Raw genomic sequence first — 17,887 nt, 5'->3', positions numbered from 1 at the left:
GGAGAATATTGCACATGAGGATTTCTGCAATGAGTCTGCTTTGAGGGAGGCACCAGGGTGCTGAGCCACCACCCTTTACAGATCAAGACGGCTCTGTTCAAGTCACAGGAGAGGTGAGTATGAACAAAAACACACAGAAATGTCCTTCCAGTCTTCTGGATCTTCCCTAGTTACGGATTCACTTTGTTGCTGAAGATGTTTGTTTGACTGTTTTCCAGAACTCCTGTGATGTTTTTCAGCTGCTTTCTCTTGCCATGCTTCCCTTTCCAAGGGAGACTTCACTCCTCCTAGCTCACTATTTTGCTGACATCACTCTATGTGTTCAACTGTATTTTCCTTCACAACATCCACTTGTGCCAGTGCATCATGATTTCCCTTACTCTTCCGAAATTTGTTGCAATTTCAGTTGTTTATAGGTTTTCCTCTTATGAATAATGTTGAGCAAGATAATAAAGTATGTATAATATGTTTCAGCTACATTATGAGAGTACTCTAAATGTTCTATAACTAAGTACAAGGTATAAACAATCAGAGTCTCTTTGCATCCTGCACATGGTGTCGTGAAGCTATTAATAATTAGCTTTCAATATACACGTTGCCAAAATATCTGGTTTTGTAAATTTTGTAGGATTTCTCCCTTGTCACTTCTGTAAGGGCTTCCTAAGTGGCCCAGTGGTAAGAATTTGTCCCCTAATGCAAGTGACACAAGAGACTCAGGTTCAATCCCTGGGCCAGGAAGTTCCCATGGTACAGTAAATGGCAACCAACTCCAGTATTCTAGTCTGGAAATCCTGGAAATCCATGAACTATGGAGCCTGGTGGCTACAGTCCATGGGGTTGTAAAATAGTCAGACACGATTTATTGACTAAACCTCCACCACATGCAGGGGTTAACTGATGCTCTGGTTAAGCCATGAGAAAATCACCATGGGAAAAGAATAAAAGCAAAATACAGCAATACAGCATAACCCAAATGAAAGTACATCAGGTTGGTTAGTTGGGGTCATCATATCCTGCTAAGCTAAGAAAAAACATATTGTGGACCTTGAAACACCGGGTGAGCGCAAGTTCAAAACACGGGTTGTGCACACACCAGATATTTTCCCAAGACATATGTGGGTCTATGACCTCCAGCTATGTGATAGCCCTTGTACAAGGAAATAACAAAGATAAGTTAAAGTAATCAATAAAATGAGAGATGTGACCGGGGACACAGGAGGCGGACTTCATTGTAGCACAACAGATACCTTCTGCTTGCCAAGACACTAAATAAAAATGATGTGTCTCCGAGGAACAGAGCTCTTGATCCAAGAGGTCTTGAGTACCGAAGTACCATCTTTAAAACTTTCATTCTGTCTCTAGTTTCTTTTTCCCAAACTGTGCATTGTTGACCACTTTGGATCCCTATCTGCTGCTGCAGCAAGTGGTGCCCAATTTGGTGCTGGAATGTGAAAGATCTCTTCGAGAGAAACTGAAGTTGAAATATGGGCGGTGCTTTGTCCTGCAGAAGAGTGGGGCGAGGCCTCTGAAAACCCCCCTTTGCGGTAAGTGATACTCTCTCAGGGTTGAAACCGGGCATAGGAATTCAGAAAGCTGGGAACAAAAGGCAGCTTTTTTTTTTTTCTAATTTTATTTTATTTTTAAACTTTACATAATTGTATTAGTTTTGCCAAATATCAAAATGAATCCATCACAGGTAAGCAGGGGAACAGAAACAAGTGAGGGCCGGCTATTGGCGCTTTCACACACCATTGAGAAACGCTGCTCATAGTTCCCTTCTCTCCTTACTTTAGATTTAAGAACGTGGGAGAAGGTAGGTAGCGAATTACAGAAACCTCTTTGCAAGGGAGTGCTCTTGCCTGTATATATCTGGTCAACTTGGGCACTGATAAAATCCGTTTTGGAACCTCTTCAGATCCCGGAAAGCTCAGAAGGGAGTGAAGATGAAAGTGAAATCCCATCAGAGGGAGGACCTGAAAATGCAGAGCCCAAGGGAGTAGAACAAAAAACGCAGGAGGCTCTTAAAGCTGCAGTTCTTTCTGAGCCTTTGTTTGGGGAAGACCGGTTTCCTCTGCCCCTTCCTGCCTTGACCGCTGGAGTGGCTCAAGCTTTTCCTTCCTCACAACACAGCAGTTCTGTTACCCCTCCAGAAAGGTGTTTGTTGGACTCGAAAGGAGGGTGACTTGGAGGCTGTGATTATGGCATTCCCAGTGACAATACACAAACGGATAGCTCCTGGGACAGATCCTAATAATCCTAATGGGGTGTGTGAGGCTGTACACAAACAGATTCCCTTCAAAATACTAAAGGAACTTAAGCAAGCTGTTCAGAATCATGGAGTAAATTCTCCTTTTACCTTGGGCATAGTGCAGGGACTAGCTGAGGGTTCCCATTTGATTATGGTGTCTCATGACCAAGCCAGGCAGAGCCCCATCTCTTTGAAATTGGGGAGAACTCAAGATCAAGTGCTTATGGACAACCAAGCTATAGAACAGGTGAGGTGATACTGCATAAGAGCCTGGGAGAAAATAGAGGCTAAAGGACAGGCTTTCTTTACTTTAAAAGAAGACCTCACCTCCCCAGAGAGACAATCCTTGCTGGGACAACATCTTATCTGTCAGGCTACCCCTGTCATCAAGCCAATTTGAACATTCCCTGGTTTAATTTTTAGCTATGAAACTATGACTACAAAAAAGAGAGATGACATTTTTGACACCGAATGGCCATGATATTCTTTAGAAAACTGGCTAAAATAAAATCTTTTTTGAAGTTGCAAAACTGGTTCTTCTTCCATGTACAATTAAGAAAAACTTGGCTTGTTAAGATACTTTTTTGGAGCTCCAGTTCTGCCTGAAAAACAACAACAGGCCTGGGAAAAAACCTGAAGTTAATTAACTCTTATCATGTCGTTGGGATATACAGCCTACTCTATCTGGGACTCCAGCCCTGAGCAAATTGGTAGAACTCAAGCCAAGGCGGGAAAAAAAGGGGTGGGGCAGAGCAAAGAGACATTTTAAATTTCAAGTGGAAAACTATGGGATCTCTGTCTGTCTGTTTAAATTTATCTGTGTCTCAGTGTGTGTCTTTGTTTTTGCATAACATGAGGGTAATTTATAAATGAGCTCTATTTAAATTCAGGTTCACGTGAACTGAAAAATATTAAATATTTAATATTTAATTAAGACATCTAATTAAGTATCTAATATCTAAATAAGTATCTAATTATCTAATCATCTTAATTAAATATCTAATTAAGACATGTCTTAAGTCATAAACATTATGTAATATTTTTATTGTGCCTAGGTTTAAGGTAAACTAAACTTGTCAACAAAGAAAATAACTCTTTATATATATAAATGAGATGAAAACTTTTAGATAAACTCTATTAAAAATAGCTATATTTTAGAAATGTCTATCTAAAATAATCTCTGAAGATTGGGGTAACTTAAATTTCTAGAGTTGTACTAAACTAAATGAAAAAAGTTTATTAAATAGCTAGGTCATTTCCAAATCCAAATAAAATAAGATTTTGAAACATTAATTACTGAACACTAACTTTGTCTTACAGAGAAGCTAAAGAGATTTTGGACTATTAATAAATATGTTTGGTGCCATCCTGAGATATTCTCTATTAAAAAAGAAAAAAAGCAAATATTTTTAAAAAATTAAAAATATTTATGGTATTTATGTTCACCAATCTATAAAATGCTAATATACAAGACGGTTCATGGTTGCTTAAGGAAAATAAGATTTATGTTTTTAATAATAATAAAAGATATGAAAAATAAAATTACAGTCTTTTAAGGAAGAAAATAAAGTAAATCTAAACTTACAAGTGGCTATTCTCTAAATAGATAAATGGAGTGATGACTACAGAAAGTGTAAAAAAAGGTTTATGACAAGAGATACAAGAATTTTGTGCATGGTACAATTGTCTTAAGACATTAAATTGCCTTTGAAGTCTTATTGTTACTTTGACTGAGTAAATAATTATTGTTTGACACTGAATATAAGGTGGTACCAATCTGGAATTTGGTTTTCTCTTCCTATTAAAAAAACAAATGTTTCTTGGAATACGGCTTTTGATAACCGATTATGTAAATTTCTTTAAATGATTCATACTTGCTTTTAAAATCTGTTGTTACTTTGCTAAATTAATGAGTGTTATTTCACAATGATCTATGGAAACCATGGCACACATAGACAAAACTCATTCTGCTTCTACAAAATTAACCCTCCATCAGGAAATTTAAAATGGATAAACAATGGCTATAAACCACACAATCAGGGCTATGGGAAATCCTCACTTTTATTTGATAGGATAAAGCCTTTCCTGGCTGCAGGGTTAATATCTCACAATGGAAAAAATGGTTAAAATGCATTTTCTGTAATCTCCAGTGATGAGGGTACCCACTTTGCTGGGTCTACAGACACTAGCAAAAACTTCATGAGTTTCTTAGAGATTATCACTTTCACTGACGTCCTTTGTCATCAGACAAGGACCACAAAACAAAGGGATTGGTTACATGAGATTAAACAGCCTGCTAAATATGACTACAATTTTCATGACTTTTTGTCTGATGTATTACTGGTTTCTAATCTTTGTTTTCAGATATAAAAAAGCTCTTCTCCTCAAGTAACTGATGGTTTAAAACAATTTAGTGATTTACACCTGTGGGTAAAATTAGAACATTTTTCTTTTCTCTCTGCCTCAGCCTCCAAAAATTGGAGACATTTTGAGTTCTAAACAGCTTCATCACGGTAAAAAAAGACTGTCTCCAGACATATACAAAAATCTCAGAGTAATACTGCTGCTGCTGCTGCTGCTAAGTCGCTTCAGTAGTATCCGACTCTGTGAGACCCCATAGATGGTGGCCCACCAGGCTCCCCCATCCCTGGGATTCTCCAGGCAAGAACACTGGAGTGGGTTGTCATTTCCTTCTTCAATGCATGAAAGTGAAAAGTGAAAGTGAAGTCGCTCAGTCGTGTCCGACTCTTAGCGACCCCATAGACTGCAGCCTACCAGGCTCCTCCATCCATTGGATTTTCCAGGCAGGAGTACTGGAGTGGGGTGCCATTACTAGGGAGCTCTGAAAGAAATATCCACTCAACTGATGTCAAGCCTATGACATCTAATATATTTCACTGCATATTAAATTCTAGTTTTGTTAATTAAGGTCTGTACTTAATAAGACTCATTCTTAGATAGTTCCTTGTGGTTATATTACATTGCTAAAAGGACATTCATTAAGTTAAATTAAAAGGGTCATTCATTAGAAAGGACACTCTAAATTTGTTTCTAAAGCTTATCTCAGTAACCAGTCTTTAAATAAAGATCAGATGCTCCAGGATCTACAACCAGGAAGTTAACAACAAGCTATAGTCATTTAACAAACTAAGTCAGATGACTTAAAGATGTCACTGGGCTATATCTAATGAAAGTTCTTAAGTTTTTACTTATGATTTTACTATTACTGCTAGCTATATTGTTTTCTACATTGCCTATTTCAAAAAGTTTTGTCAAAGGTATTATCAAAGGTGTGACTGAGTCACTGATATAATGATGGTATACAGTTCCATGTGAAATCCATAGTTGTAATGGATGTAACTTATATATTTTCCTTTGGTAAACTCTCTTATGCACATGTGACTGTTGATAAATTCTTTCAATTTATATAGACCACTACTCAATCTGGTGAGACTATGAAACATGTACAAAGACATCTATGTGCTTATTTTTTGCTATTATAAAACTACCAAAATTATAAAAACTGATAATGGCCCTGCTTATACCAGTAGAGTATTCCAACAATTTCTTAAAATTTGATCTATAAAACATTCCACTGGCATTCCCTATAATCCACAAGGACAGGCCATAGTGGAGGGGGCTAGTAAATCATGTAAACATATGATACAAAACAAAAAGGGGGAGATGCCATAGGGCAGAAAACAATATTAATAAAGCTTTACTTACTCTCAATTTTCTAAAATCAATTAATTAATTAATTTTACTTTACAATATTGTATTGCTTTTGCCATACACTGACTTGAATCTGCCGTTAGTGTACATGTGTTCCCCATCCCGAACCCCGCTTCCACCTCCCTCCCCATCCTATCCCTCTGGGTCATCCCAGTGCACCAATCCCGAGCACCCTGTATCATGCATCAAACCTGGACTGGTGATTCATTTCACATATGATATTTTACGTGTTTCAATGCCATTCTCCCATATCACCCCACCCTTGCCTTCTCCCACAGAGTCCAAACGACTGTGCAATACATTTGTGTCTCTTTTGTTGTCTTGCATTCAGGGTTATCGTTATCTTCTTTCTAAATTTCATATATATGCATTAGTATACTGTATTGGTATTTTTCTTTCTGGCTTACTTCACGCTGTATAATAGGCTCCAGTTTCATCCACCTCATTAGTACTGATTCAAATATGTTCTCCTTAATGGCTGAGTAATATTTCATTGTGTATATGTACCACAGCTTTCTTATCCATTCATCTGCTGATGGACATCTAGGTTGCTTCCATGTCCTGGGTATTATAAACAGTGCTGCGATGAACACTGGGGTACATGTGTCTCTTTCAATTCTGGTTTCCTCAGTGTGTATGCCCAGCAGTGGGATTGCTGGGTCATATGGCAGTTCTATTTCCAGTTTTTTAAGGAATCTCCACACTATTCTCCATAGTGGCTGTACTAGTTTGCATTCCCACCAACAGTGTAAGAGGGTTCCCTTTTCTCCACACCCTCTCCAGCACTTATTGCTTTAGACTTTTGGATAGTAGCCATTCTGACTGGTGTGAAATGGTATCTTCTTGTAGTTTTGATTTGCATTTCTCTAATAATGAGTGATGTTGAGCATCTTTTCATGTGTTTGTTATCCATCTGTATGTCTTCTTTGGAGAAATGTCTATTTAGTTCTTTGGTCCACTTTTTGATTGGGTCTTTTAGTTTTCTGGAATTGAGCTGCAGGAGTTGCTTGTATATTTTTGAGATTAATTCTTTGTCAGTTGCTTCATTTGGTATTATTTTCTCCCATTCTGAAGGCTGTCTTTTCACTTTGCTTATAGTTTACTTTGCTGTTCAAAAGCTTTTAATTTTAATTAGGTCCCATTTGTTTATTTTTGCTTTTATTTCCAATATTCTGGGAGGTGGGTCATAGAGGATCCTGCTGTGGTTTATGTCGGAGAGTGTTTTGCCTATGTTTTCCTCTAGGAGTTTAATAGTTTCTGGTCTTACATTTAGATCTTTATCTCAATAGATGCAGAGAAAGCCTTTGACAAAATTCAACATCCATTTATGATAAAAACCCTCCAGAAAGCAGGAATACAAGGAACATACCTCAACATAACAAAAGCTATATATGACAAACCCTCAGCAAACATTATCCTCAATGGTGAAAAATTGAAAGCATTTCCCCTAAAGTCAGGAACAAGACAAGGGTGCCCACTCTCACCCACTTGCAAGGGGATCCAACCAGTCCATTCTAAAGGAGGTCAGTCCTAGGTGTTCATTGGAAGGACTGATGCTAAAGCTGAAACTCCAATATTTTGGCCACCTCATGCAAAGAGTTGACTCATTGGAAAAGACCCTGATACTGGGAGGGATTGGGGGCTGGAGTAGAAGGGGATGACAGAGGATGAGATGGTTGGATGGCATCACCGACTCGATGGACATGAATTTGGGTGAACTCTGGGAGTTGGTGATGGACAGGGAGGCCTTGTGTGCTGCAATTCATGGGATCATAAGGAGTCAGACATGACTGAGCAACTGAACTGAACTGATAACTATTAATCAGATAGCGAGGAACCTGACCTTCCAGGATTGCAAACTGTATACTTGAACAGTTCATTATTTAACTCTAAACATTCCTATGTGGTTTTGCATAGATGTTTAGGAGTTTGGCTGCCAGTAACTCAAAATAGGCCTTGGACACTCTCCTCTGACACTCATACTTTGCTCACAGACCTAAATATTATTCTGAGAAGATCCAAACATTTTTTGGGCTTATTGCCACCATAATGGGCATTTTTGCCATCACCACCATGGCGGCAGTGGTGGAAATAGCTCTCCATCAGATAGTACAAACTACTACTTTTGTGCAGGAATGGCATAAAAATGCCAGTTTCACTTGCAGAGCCCAAACTTGCATAGATGAGGAGATTAACAACAGGTTGGTGGATTTAGAAAATGCAGTGCTACTCTTAGGAGTACAAAATCTTAAATTACAAATACATCTAAAGTGTGACTAGAACATTATTACTTTCTCTGTAACCCCCAGGAATATAACCAATCCGAAAACTCCTGGGAAAATATTGGATGGCACTTGTGGGGCTATATGGCTGACAACCTCACTCTACATATTAAAAAGCTACAAGCGAAAATCATTGGCATACAGCATGCTTCTCTTAGACTATCACCAGGTACAGATACACTTCTAGGAATAAAGAGGGCCTTAACTCACTGAGTCCTCTGAGTGGATCAAAGGTATCGGAGGTGGTCTCATTGGAACACTAGCAATGTTTTGCTGTTTCACTATAATCTTCTCTTTAGTTCTTAGATGCATGCAAAAAGCCCTCTGAAAACTAATGAAGAAAGAAGTTGCGAGATCAATATATTTTCTGCTACAAAAACAAAAAGTGGGATATGCAGGGTTTAATAGTCAGCACCCTGTTGCTCTGGCTAAGCCATGAGAAAGTCACCACGGGAAAAGAATAAAAACAAAATATAGCAATACAGCATAACCCCAATAAAAGTACATTAGGTTGATTAGTTGGGGTCGTCATACCCTGGTAAGCTAAGGGAAAACATAGTGTGGACCTTGGGATGCGGGGTGAATGCAAGTTCAGAACGTGGGTTGTGCACACACCAAGATGTTTTCCCAAGGCATATGCGGGTCTATGACCTCTAGCTAGGTGATAGTCCTTGTACGAGGAAGATGGTTTAAAGTAATCAATAAAATGGTAGACGTGACAGGGGACACAGGAGGCTGACTTCATTGTAGTGTAACAGATGCTTTCTGCTTGCCAAGACACTAAATAAAAGTGATGTGGCTCTGAGGAACAGGGCTCTTGATCCAAGGGGTCTTGAACCCCCCTATCCCATCTTTAAAACTTTCATTCTGTCTAGTTTCTTTTTCCCATACTGTGCGTCGACCACTTTGGATCCCTACCTTATTGCACTGGCTGCAGCAACCATAGGTGTATAAAGCAAAATAATTTTATTGTTGGGAAATTTAAGAAGGCAAATTTAGTTTCATTTCACATTTGGATTCTTTATTTTAGGATTACATTTAGGAAAATGGTTAATAATCATCACTTTTTAATTGTGTGATTAGTGTGTCTTTCTGTACAATGACATAGTTGTTTCAATTGATGTTTGATCAAAAGTGGGCTTCATAATTAGAAAAATGAAATGACTGATATGTGGAGGTTTCTGTGTAACATTTGGTCAATAATTGTTTAGGACATTTCATCATTATATAACTTAAGTTATTCTGAAAAAAAAAAAAAAAAAGCAATGTAACTGGCTTCAATTCTCTTCTTACTCTATGGGCACTGGTTTAATTCTTCTCCTCCTGCAATGTATCTGCTAATATTGGACAGTCAGCTGGGGCATTAACTTCCTGTTATTTATAACCAGTGGAGGTGGAAGAAAAGACCAGTGTCTGCTTATTCAGAGGCGAAACAGGCAATGGATCCCAAAGGCCAGAGTGTGAAGCTTAATGACAGCCACTTCATTCCTCTCCTGGGATTTGGCACCGCTGTACCTCCAGAGGTATAAGTACTGGTGTGGGGTTGAGATACAAATAGTAGTGGATGTAACATGAATGGAAGGGACTTGGGCTGTCAAGCACAGAGCTCCTGTGTGACTCTGGGAGGGTCACATGGTTCCACAATCAGGATAGAACTATGTCCTGTGAAAGGGGAGGGAGCATGCCATCTTCACTTTGCATCAGGATTTGAGGCTGTGCTCACCTGCAGATTACTCTGGGTTTCCCCCCAGTTTCTGTCTCTTTCCCAGCTTGGCAGAAGAGGTGAGACTTGGCTGTTAAGATCACTGACTGTCAGCTGCTTTGCTTTGAGGGCAATTGCAATGGCCGGGTTTCTCTGTGTATTTCATTAGTTCCAGAACTCTTACCTCCTTCAAAAAAGATGTGACCCAGAGAAGTATTTGAGGTGGAAGGTTTTAAAGATGAGGTGAATAGGAACTAATGGGAGAGAATTGCTTTTCTACCGTGGGGTGCCTGGTAGGTGCCAGGGAAGACACTCTAGCTCTGTTTTGCCTTGTACTTTGGTTGCTCCTTGGAAACTTCTTCTAGTGGAAAATATAGTGTCATTTGAGGGGATAAGCTACCATCTTACAGGCCAGGTTGTGTAATGTATCCTTGGGTGTTGTAATGTCTTTTTATTAAAGTGTAGTTTTCAGTACTTAGACAGAAAAGGGACTAGCAGACAAGTCTCTAGACCTGAAGCTAGAAAGTTTGCTGTCCATCTTGTCTTTAGAGAATGTAGTTGTGACAAGTTCTGATCCTGAAACTTTGCATCTCACTTTTTTCATTTGGAAAACAGAAGGAAATATTCAGAGGCATTTTGGAAAGAGAAGACAGGACTTTGTAGTGCAAAGTATGGTGAGGGGAGTAATGTGTCAAGGCTAGTACTGAAGCTCACTGGTCCATTCCTCAGCACATTCCCTGAATGCCTGAGCATTTAAGAAAGACCAGGACTGAACCCAACAGAGGGTGGTTACACCAATTATCTACCTCCTTGAAATAGGAAAGATTCTGACACATGAAAAAGATATGGGGTATTATTCAGCATTTAAAACAAAGTTAATCCTGTCATTTGAAACCACACAGGTGAACAGGGAGAACTTCAGCTAAGTGAATTAAACCAGAAATAAAAAGACAAATACTACATGATCTCTTTGTAAGTGGAATCTAAAATAGTAGAATTTATAGAAACAGAAATGATGACCAGAAGCTGAGACAAATCTGGGAAAAATGGAAAGATGTTGGTCAAGAGTCCAGACCTTCAGTTACAAGATGAATACATTGGAGACATGAGGTATAGCACCACAACCATAGTTAAAAATAATGGGTGATACCCTGAGATTTTGTAGAGACTAGATCTTAATCCTTCTTACAAACACCCCCTAAAGTAAGGTATGTGAAGCGATGGATCCTCTAACTAGCTTGATTTTTGTGATCATCAACAATGGATCCTTATATGAGAACGTCACTTTGTACACCTTGAATAGATACAGTTTACATTTGGTATATTCCACATAGCTTCATTGGTAGACAGTGGTCTTAGAAGCTTTCACCTTGCTTCTTGATGCTTTTTGTTATTGTTCAGTCACTAAGTCATGTCCAACTCTTTGTGATCCTATGGATTGTAACAGGCCAGGCTCCCTGTCTCTATCTCCTATAGTTGAGATAGAGTACACTCCTATACCGTGTACCTTATACCTTCGTTGATTTTGTGTCACCTATCTTGTAGTATAAATCATATTCATGACTAAAACTTTATGCTGAGACCTTTGGGTTCTTCTAGCAAATCACTTAACCTGGAGGTGGTCTTGGGGTCCTCCGATGCCAGTGATCGACCACGGATCATTTGGGATGTAAGGATTGCTGCTGCTAAGTCGCTTCAGTCATGTCCAACTCTGTGTGACTCCATAGACGGCAGCCCACCAGGCTCTCCGGTCCTTGGGATTCTCCAGGCAAGAACACTGGAGTGGGTTGCCATTTCCTTCTCCAATGCATGAAAGTGAAAAGTGAAAGTGAAGTCGCGCAGTCGTGTACGACTCTTCGTGACCCTATGGACTACAGCCTACCAGGCTCCTCCGTCCTTGGGATTTTCCAGGCAAGAGTACTGGAGTGGGGTGCAATTGCCTTCTCCGGATGTAAGGATTACTGGGTATCTATTTATTTATTTATATTTTTTTGGTACTTTCATCTCACTTTATTAATTTTTAAAATAAATGTATTCATTTTAATTGGAGGCTAATTATAATATTGTAGTATATATATATATATATTTTGCCATACATTTACATGAATCAGCCATGGGTGCATGTGTGTTCCCCATCCTGAACCTCCCTCCCCATCCTATCCCTCTGGGTCATCCCAGTGCACCAGCCTCGAGCACCCTGTCCCATGGATTGAACCTGGACTGGCGATCCATTTCACATATGATACTATACATATTTCAATGCCATTCTCCCAAATCATCCCACCCTCTCCCTCTCCCACAGAGTCCAAAAGACTGTTCTATACATCTGTCTCTCATACAGGGTTATCATTACCATCTTTCTAAATTCTATATATATGCGTTAGTATACCGTATTTGGAGAAGGCGATGGCACCCCACTCCAGTACTCTTGCCTAGAAAATCCCATGGACGGAGGAGCCTGGTAGGCTGCAGTCTGGCGCGGGGGGCGGGGGGGACGGCGTGGGAGGGGGGGGGTTGGTGGCGGGGCGGGGGGGACGGCGGGGGGGGGGGGTGGTGTCGCCAAGAGTCAGACACGACTGAGCGACTTCACTTTCACTTTTCACTTTCATGCATTGGCGTAGGAAATGGCAACCCACTCCAGTGTTCTTGCCTGGAGACGGGAGCCTGGTGGGCTGCGGTCTATGGGGTCACACAGAGTCGGACACTGATGCGACTTAGCAGCAGCAGCAGCATACTCTATTGGTGTTTTTCTTTCTGGCTTACTTCACTCTGTATAATAGGCTCCAATTTCATCTACCTCATTAGAACTAATTAAAATGTATTCTCCTTAATGGCTAAGTAATATTCCATTGTGTATATGTACCACAGCTTTCTTATCCATTCATCTGCTGATGGACATCTAGGTTGCTACCATGTCCTGGCTATTATAAACAGTGCTGCGATGAACACTGGGGTACAGGTGTCTCTTTCAATTCTGGTTTCCTCAGTGTGTATGCCCAGCAGTGGGATTGCTGGGTCATATGGCAGTTCTATTTCCAGTTTTTAAAGGAATCTCCACATTGTTCTCCATAGTGGTTGTACTAGTTTGCATTCCCACCAACAGTGTAAGAGAGTTCCCTTTTCTCCACATCCTCTCCAGCATTTATTGCTTGTAGACTTTTGGATAACAGCCATTCTGACTGGAATGAAATGGTACCTCGTTGTGGTTTTGATTTGCATTTCTCTGATAATGAGTGATGTTGAGCATCTTTTCATGTGTTTGTTAGCCATCTGTTCTCCTTGGAGAAATGTCTGTTTAGTTCTTTGATGCACTTTTTGATTGGGTCTTTTATTTTTCTGGAATTGAGCTGCAGGAGTTGCTTGTATATTTTTGAGATTAATTCTTTGTCCATTGCTTCGTTTTCTGTTATTTTCTCCCATTCTGAAGGCTGTCTTCTCATCTTGCTTATAGTTTCCTTCTTTGTTCAAAAGCTTTTAAGTTTAATTAGGTCCCATTTGTTTATTTTTGCTTTTATTTCCATTACTCTGGGAGGTGGATCATAGAGGGTCCTGCTGTGGTTTATGTCTGAGAGTGTTTTGCCTATGGTTTCTTCTATGAGTTTTATAGACTCTGGTCTTACGTTAGATCTTTAATCCATTTTGAGTTTATTTTTGTGTATGGTGTTAGAAAGTGTTCTAGTTTCGTTCTTTTACAAGTGGTTGACCAGTTTTCCCAGCACCACTTGTTAAAGAGATTGTCTTTTTTCCATTGTATATTCTTGCCTCCTTTGTCAAAGATAAGGTGTCCATAGGTGCATGGATTTATCTCTGGGCTTTCTATTTTGTTCCATTGATCTATATTTCTGTCTTTGTGCCAGTACCATACTGTCTTGATGACTGTAGCTTTGTAGTATAGCCTGAAGTCAGGCAGGTTGAGTCCTCCAGTTCCATTCTTCTTTTTTAAGATTGCTTTGGCTATTTGAGGTTTTTTGTATTTCCATACAAATTGTGAAATTATTTGTTCTAGTTCTCTGAAAAATACCATTGGTAGCTTGATAGGGATTGCATTGAATCTATAGATTGCTTTGGGTAGTATACTCATTTTCACTATATTGATTCTTCTGATCCATGAACATGGTATATTTCTCCATTTATTTGTGTCATCTTTGATTTCTTTCATCAGTGTTTTATAGTTTTCTATATATAGGTCTTTTGTTTCTTTAGGTAGATTTATTCCTAAGTATTTTATTCTTTTCATTGCAAAGGTGAATGGAATTGTTTCCTTAATTTCTCTTTCTGTTTTCTCATTGTTAGTATATAGGAATGCAAGGGATTTCTGTGTGTTAATTTCATATCCTGCAACTTTACTATATTCATTGATTAGCTCTAGTTATTTTCTGGTGGAGTCTTTAGGATTTCTATGTAGAGGATCAAGTCATCTGCAAACAGTGAGAGTTTTACTTCTTCTTTTCCAATCTGGATTCCTTTCATTTCTTTTTCGGCTCTGATTGCTGTGGCCAAAACTTCCAAAGCCATGTTGAATAGTAGTGGTGAGAGTGGGCACCCTTGTCTTGTTCCTGACTTTAGGGGAAATGCTTTCAATTTTTCACCATTGAGGATAATGTTTGCTGAGGGTTTGTCATATATAGCTTTTATTAGGTTGAGGTATGTTCCTTGTATTCCTGCTTTCTGGAGGTTTTTTTTTTTTTTTATCATCAATGGATGTTGACTTTTGTCAAAGGCTTTCTCTGCATCTATTGAGATAATTATATTGTTCTTATCTTTCAATTTGTTAATGTGGTGTATTACATTGATTGATTTGCAGATATTGAAAAATCCTTCCATCCCTGGGATAAAGCCCACTTGGTCATGATGTATGATCTTTTTAATATGTTGTTGGATTCTGTTTGCTAGAATTTTGTTACAGATTTTTGCATCTATATTCATCAGTGATATTGGCCTGTAGTTTTCTTTTTTTGTGGCCTCTTTGTCTGATTTTGGTATTAGGGTGATGGTGGCCTCATAGAATGAGTTTGGAAGTTTACCTTCCTCTGCAATTTTCTGGAAGGGTTTGAGTAGGATAGGTGTTTGCTCTTCTCTAAATTTTTGGTAGAATTCAGCTGTGAAGCTGTCTGGTACTGGGCTTTTGTTTGCTGGAAGATTTTTGATTATAGTTTCAATTTCCGTGCTTGTGATGGGTCTGTTAAGATTTTCTATTTCTTCCTGGTTTGGTTTTGGAAAGTTGTACTTTTCTAAAAATTTGTCCATTTCCTCCAAGTTGTCCATTTTATTGGCATATAGTTGCTGATAGTAGTCTCTTATGATCCTTTGTATTTCTGTGTTGTGATCTCTCCATTTTTATTTCTAATTTTGTTGATTTGATTTTTCTCCCTTTGTTTCTTAATGAGTCTGGCTAATGGTTTGTCAATTTTATTTATCTTCTCAAAGAACCAGCTTTTGGTTTTATTGATTTTTGCTATGGTCTCTTTTGTTTCTTTTGCATTTATTTCTGCCATAATTTTTAAGATTTCTTTCCTTCTACTAACCTTGGGGTTCTTCATTTCTTCCTTTTCTAGTTGCCTTAGGTGTAGAGTTAGGTTATTTATTTTACTTTTTTCTTGTTTCTTGAGGTAAGCCTGTATTGCTATGAACCTTCTCCTTAGCACTGCTTTTAAAATTTCCCATAGGTTTTGGGTTGTTGTGTTTTCATTTTCACTTGTTTCTATGCACGTTTTGATTTTTTTAAATTTCTTCTGTAATTTGTTGGTTATTCAGCAGCATGTTGTTCAGCCTCCATATATTGGAATTTTTAATAGTTTTTCTCCTGTAATTGAGATCTAACCTTAGTGCATTGTGGTCTGAAAAGATGCTTGGAATGATTTCAATTTTTTTGAATTTACCAAGGCTAGATTTATGGCCCAGGATGTGATCTATCCTGGAGAAGGTTCCATGTGCACTTGGGAAAAAGGTGAAATTCATTGTTTTGGGGTGAAATGTCCTATAGATATCAATTAGGTCTAACTGGTCTATTGTATCATTTAAAGTTTGTGTTTCTTTGTTAATTTTCTGTTTAGTTGATCTATCCATAGGTGTGAGTGGGGTATTGAAGTAGCCAACTATTATTGTGTTATTGTTAATTTCCCCTTTCATGCTTGTTAGCATTTGCCTTACATATTGCAGTGCTCGTATGTTGGGTGCATATATATTTATAATTGTTATATCTTCTTCTTGGATTGATCCTTTGAGCATTATGTAGTGTCCTTCTTTGTCTCTTTTCACACCCTTTATTTATTTTATTTTTTTCACACCCTTTATTTTAAAGTCTATTTTATCTGATGTGAGTATTGTTCTCTTTTGGTCTCTATTTGCATGGAATATCTTTTTCCAGCCCTTCACTTTCAGTCTGTATGTGTCTCTTGTTTTGAGGCTGGTCTCTTGTAGACAATATATATAGAAGTCTTGTTTTTGTATCCATTCAGCCAGTCTTTGTCTTTCGGTTGGGGCTTTCAACCCATTTACATTTAAGGTAATTATTGATAAGTATGATCCCATTGCCATTTACTTTGTTGTTTTGAATTCAAGTTTATACACCCTTCCTGTGTTTCCTGTCTAGAGAAGATCCTTTAGCATTTGTTGGAGAGCTGGTTTGGTGGTGCTGAATTCTCTCAGCTTTTGCTTGTCTTTAAAGCTTTTGATTTCTTGATGGAGAAGTTTAAATAAAGTATCTGAACTTCTGAAACCATTCCTTTCCTTTTAAAAGTAAGCAGTTTATGAAACAGCATAGACTTAAAAGTAAAAATACTCTTGTTGCCTGATCATTGAAATAATACATATGTATGACAGAATATTTAGATAGAGAAGGGACAGGATAGGAAATAAAGATCAGCTGTGTTTACCCATTCGCTAATACTTACCTTTGGGGCATTTAGCTTGTAATTTTCCTAGACACATATGTGCAGTTTGTTTGTTTGTTTACAAAGACATATAAACTTCAGTCTACAGATTGCATACTTCATTTGAAACAGCCTAAGTATCTTGGTAAGCTAAAAATATGATTTTAAAAAAATCCAGTATTATATTTTCCTTCCTGTTTAGCAAGCAGCACATTTTAGTCATTTATGTGATTTCTTATTTGTTGCCCATGCTCAGCATTTTGATGAATCCTTACATATTTTGAGTTTATTCATTGGTCATTCAGCAAAACTTTATCGACATTCTTTAGAAAGACATTGTCATATCAACAAATGTCAATAAGTGAAATGAGAAATGTCTTGAGTCATTAGTCTCATGGAGAATGAGACTGTGAATGAAATCAGGAGAGTTTAACTGTTAGAAATGGGTAAGTGCTTGTTGAGATAATTCTGCACAATCTCTCCCATTTCTATACTTCTGTTAGATAGAGGCATCAACTACACTTCATTTAACACAACTTTTCATTTGTAAAACACAGCCTTGAAACACAGAGACAGTGGCTCCCTGCATTTCTCTGGCACAGAGAACACTTATTCCAGGAAGGAAGAGTGTTCATGGAACATTTAAGAGCCAGAAAGTGGACTGATATGGGTAGAAGTTAGTGAAGTAGGGAGACAGGAGATGAAGACAGGTCAGAGAGCCGGTAGGGAAGGGGGTCCTTGTCATATAGGCTTTTAAAGGACTTACTGTGAGGGAAATGAAGAAGGAGATTTCCAGAACCCTGCTCCCTGACCCCCTCTCATAGCCAATGGCCACCCTGGCACTTCCAGATGTCCTGCTGGTCTGAGCTGTCTCTGTACCCTCACTGTCCACTCTGCCCAGCATGGGCGGCCCTCACCCCAGGGGGAGTGAACTGGATCCAGAGGCACTGAGGGGGCATCTGTGGGCTGGGGTGGGCACACAGACTGCTCAGTAAATGGGCCGAGTCCTGGGCAGTGTCCGGTGACCCCCTCAGCCTGTTCCAGGAGCAGG

The 17,887-nt window shown here is 38.8% G+C and overlaps 1 protein-coding gene across 1 annotated transcript in view; it reads left to right on the top strand.

Moving 5' to 3' along the window:
- The first annotated feature begins 1,220 nt into the window (after window positions 1–1,220).
- LOC113903419 (prostaglandin F synthase 1-like) overlaps window positions 1,221–17,887 on the top strand; it is a 28,199-nt gene continuing 11,532 nt past the window's right edge. The window contains exon 1 of the mRNA XM_027559519.1: window positions 1,221–1,544. The gene's annotated coding sequence lies outside the window, so the exon portion shown is untranslated. The remainder of the gene's footprint in view (window positions 1,545–17,887) is intronic.

Source organism: Bos indicus x Bos taurus, chromosome 13 (genome assembly GCF_003369695.1).
Source record: "Bos indicus x Bos taurus breed Angus x Brahman F1 hybrid chromosome 13, Bos_hybrid_MaternalHap_v2.0, whole genome shotgun sequence".
Taxonomy (NCBI): Eukaryota; Metazoa; Chordata; class Mammalia; order Artiodactyla; family Bovidae; genus Bos; species Bos indicus x Bos taurus.
Note: the sequence above shows the minus strand (reverse complement) of the source record. Positions and strands in the feature narration are given on the sequence as shown.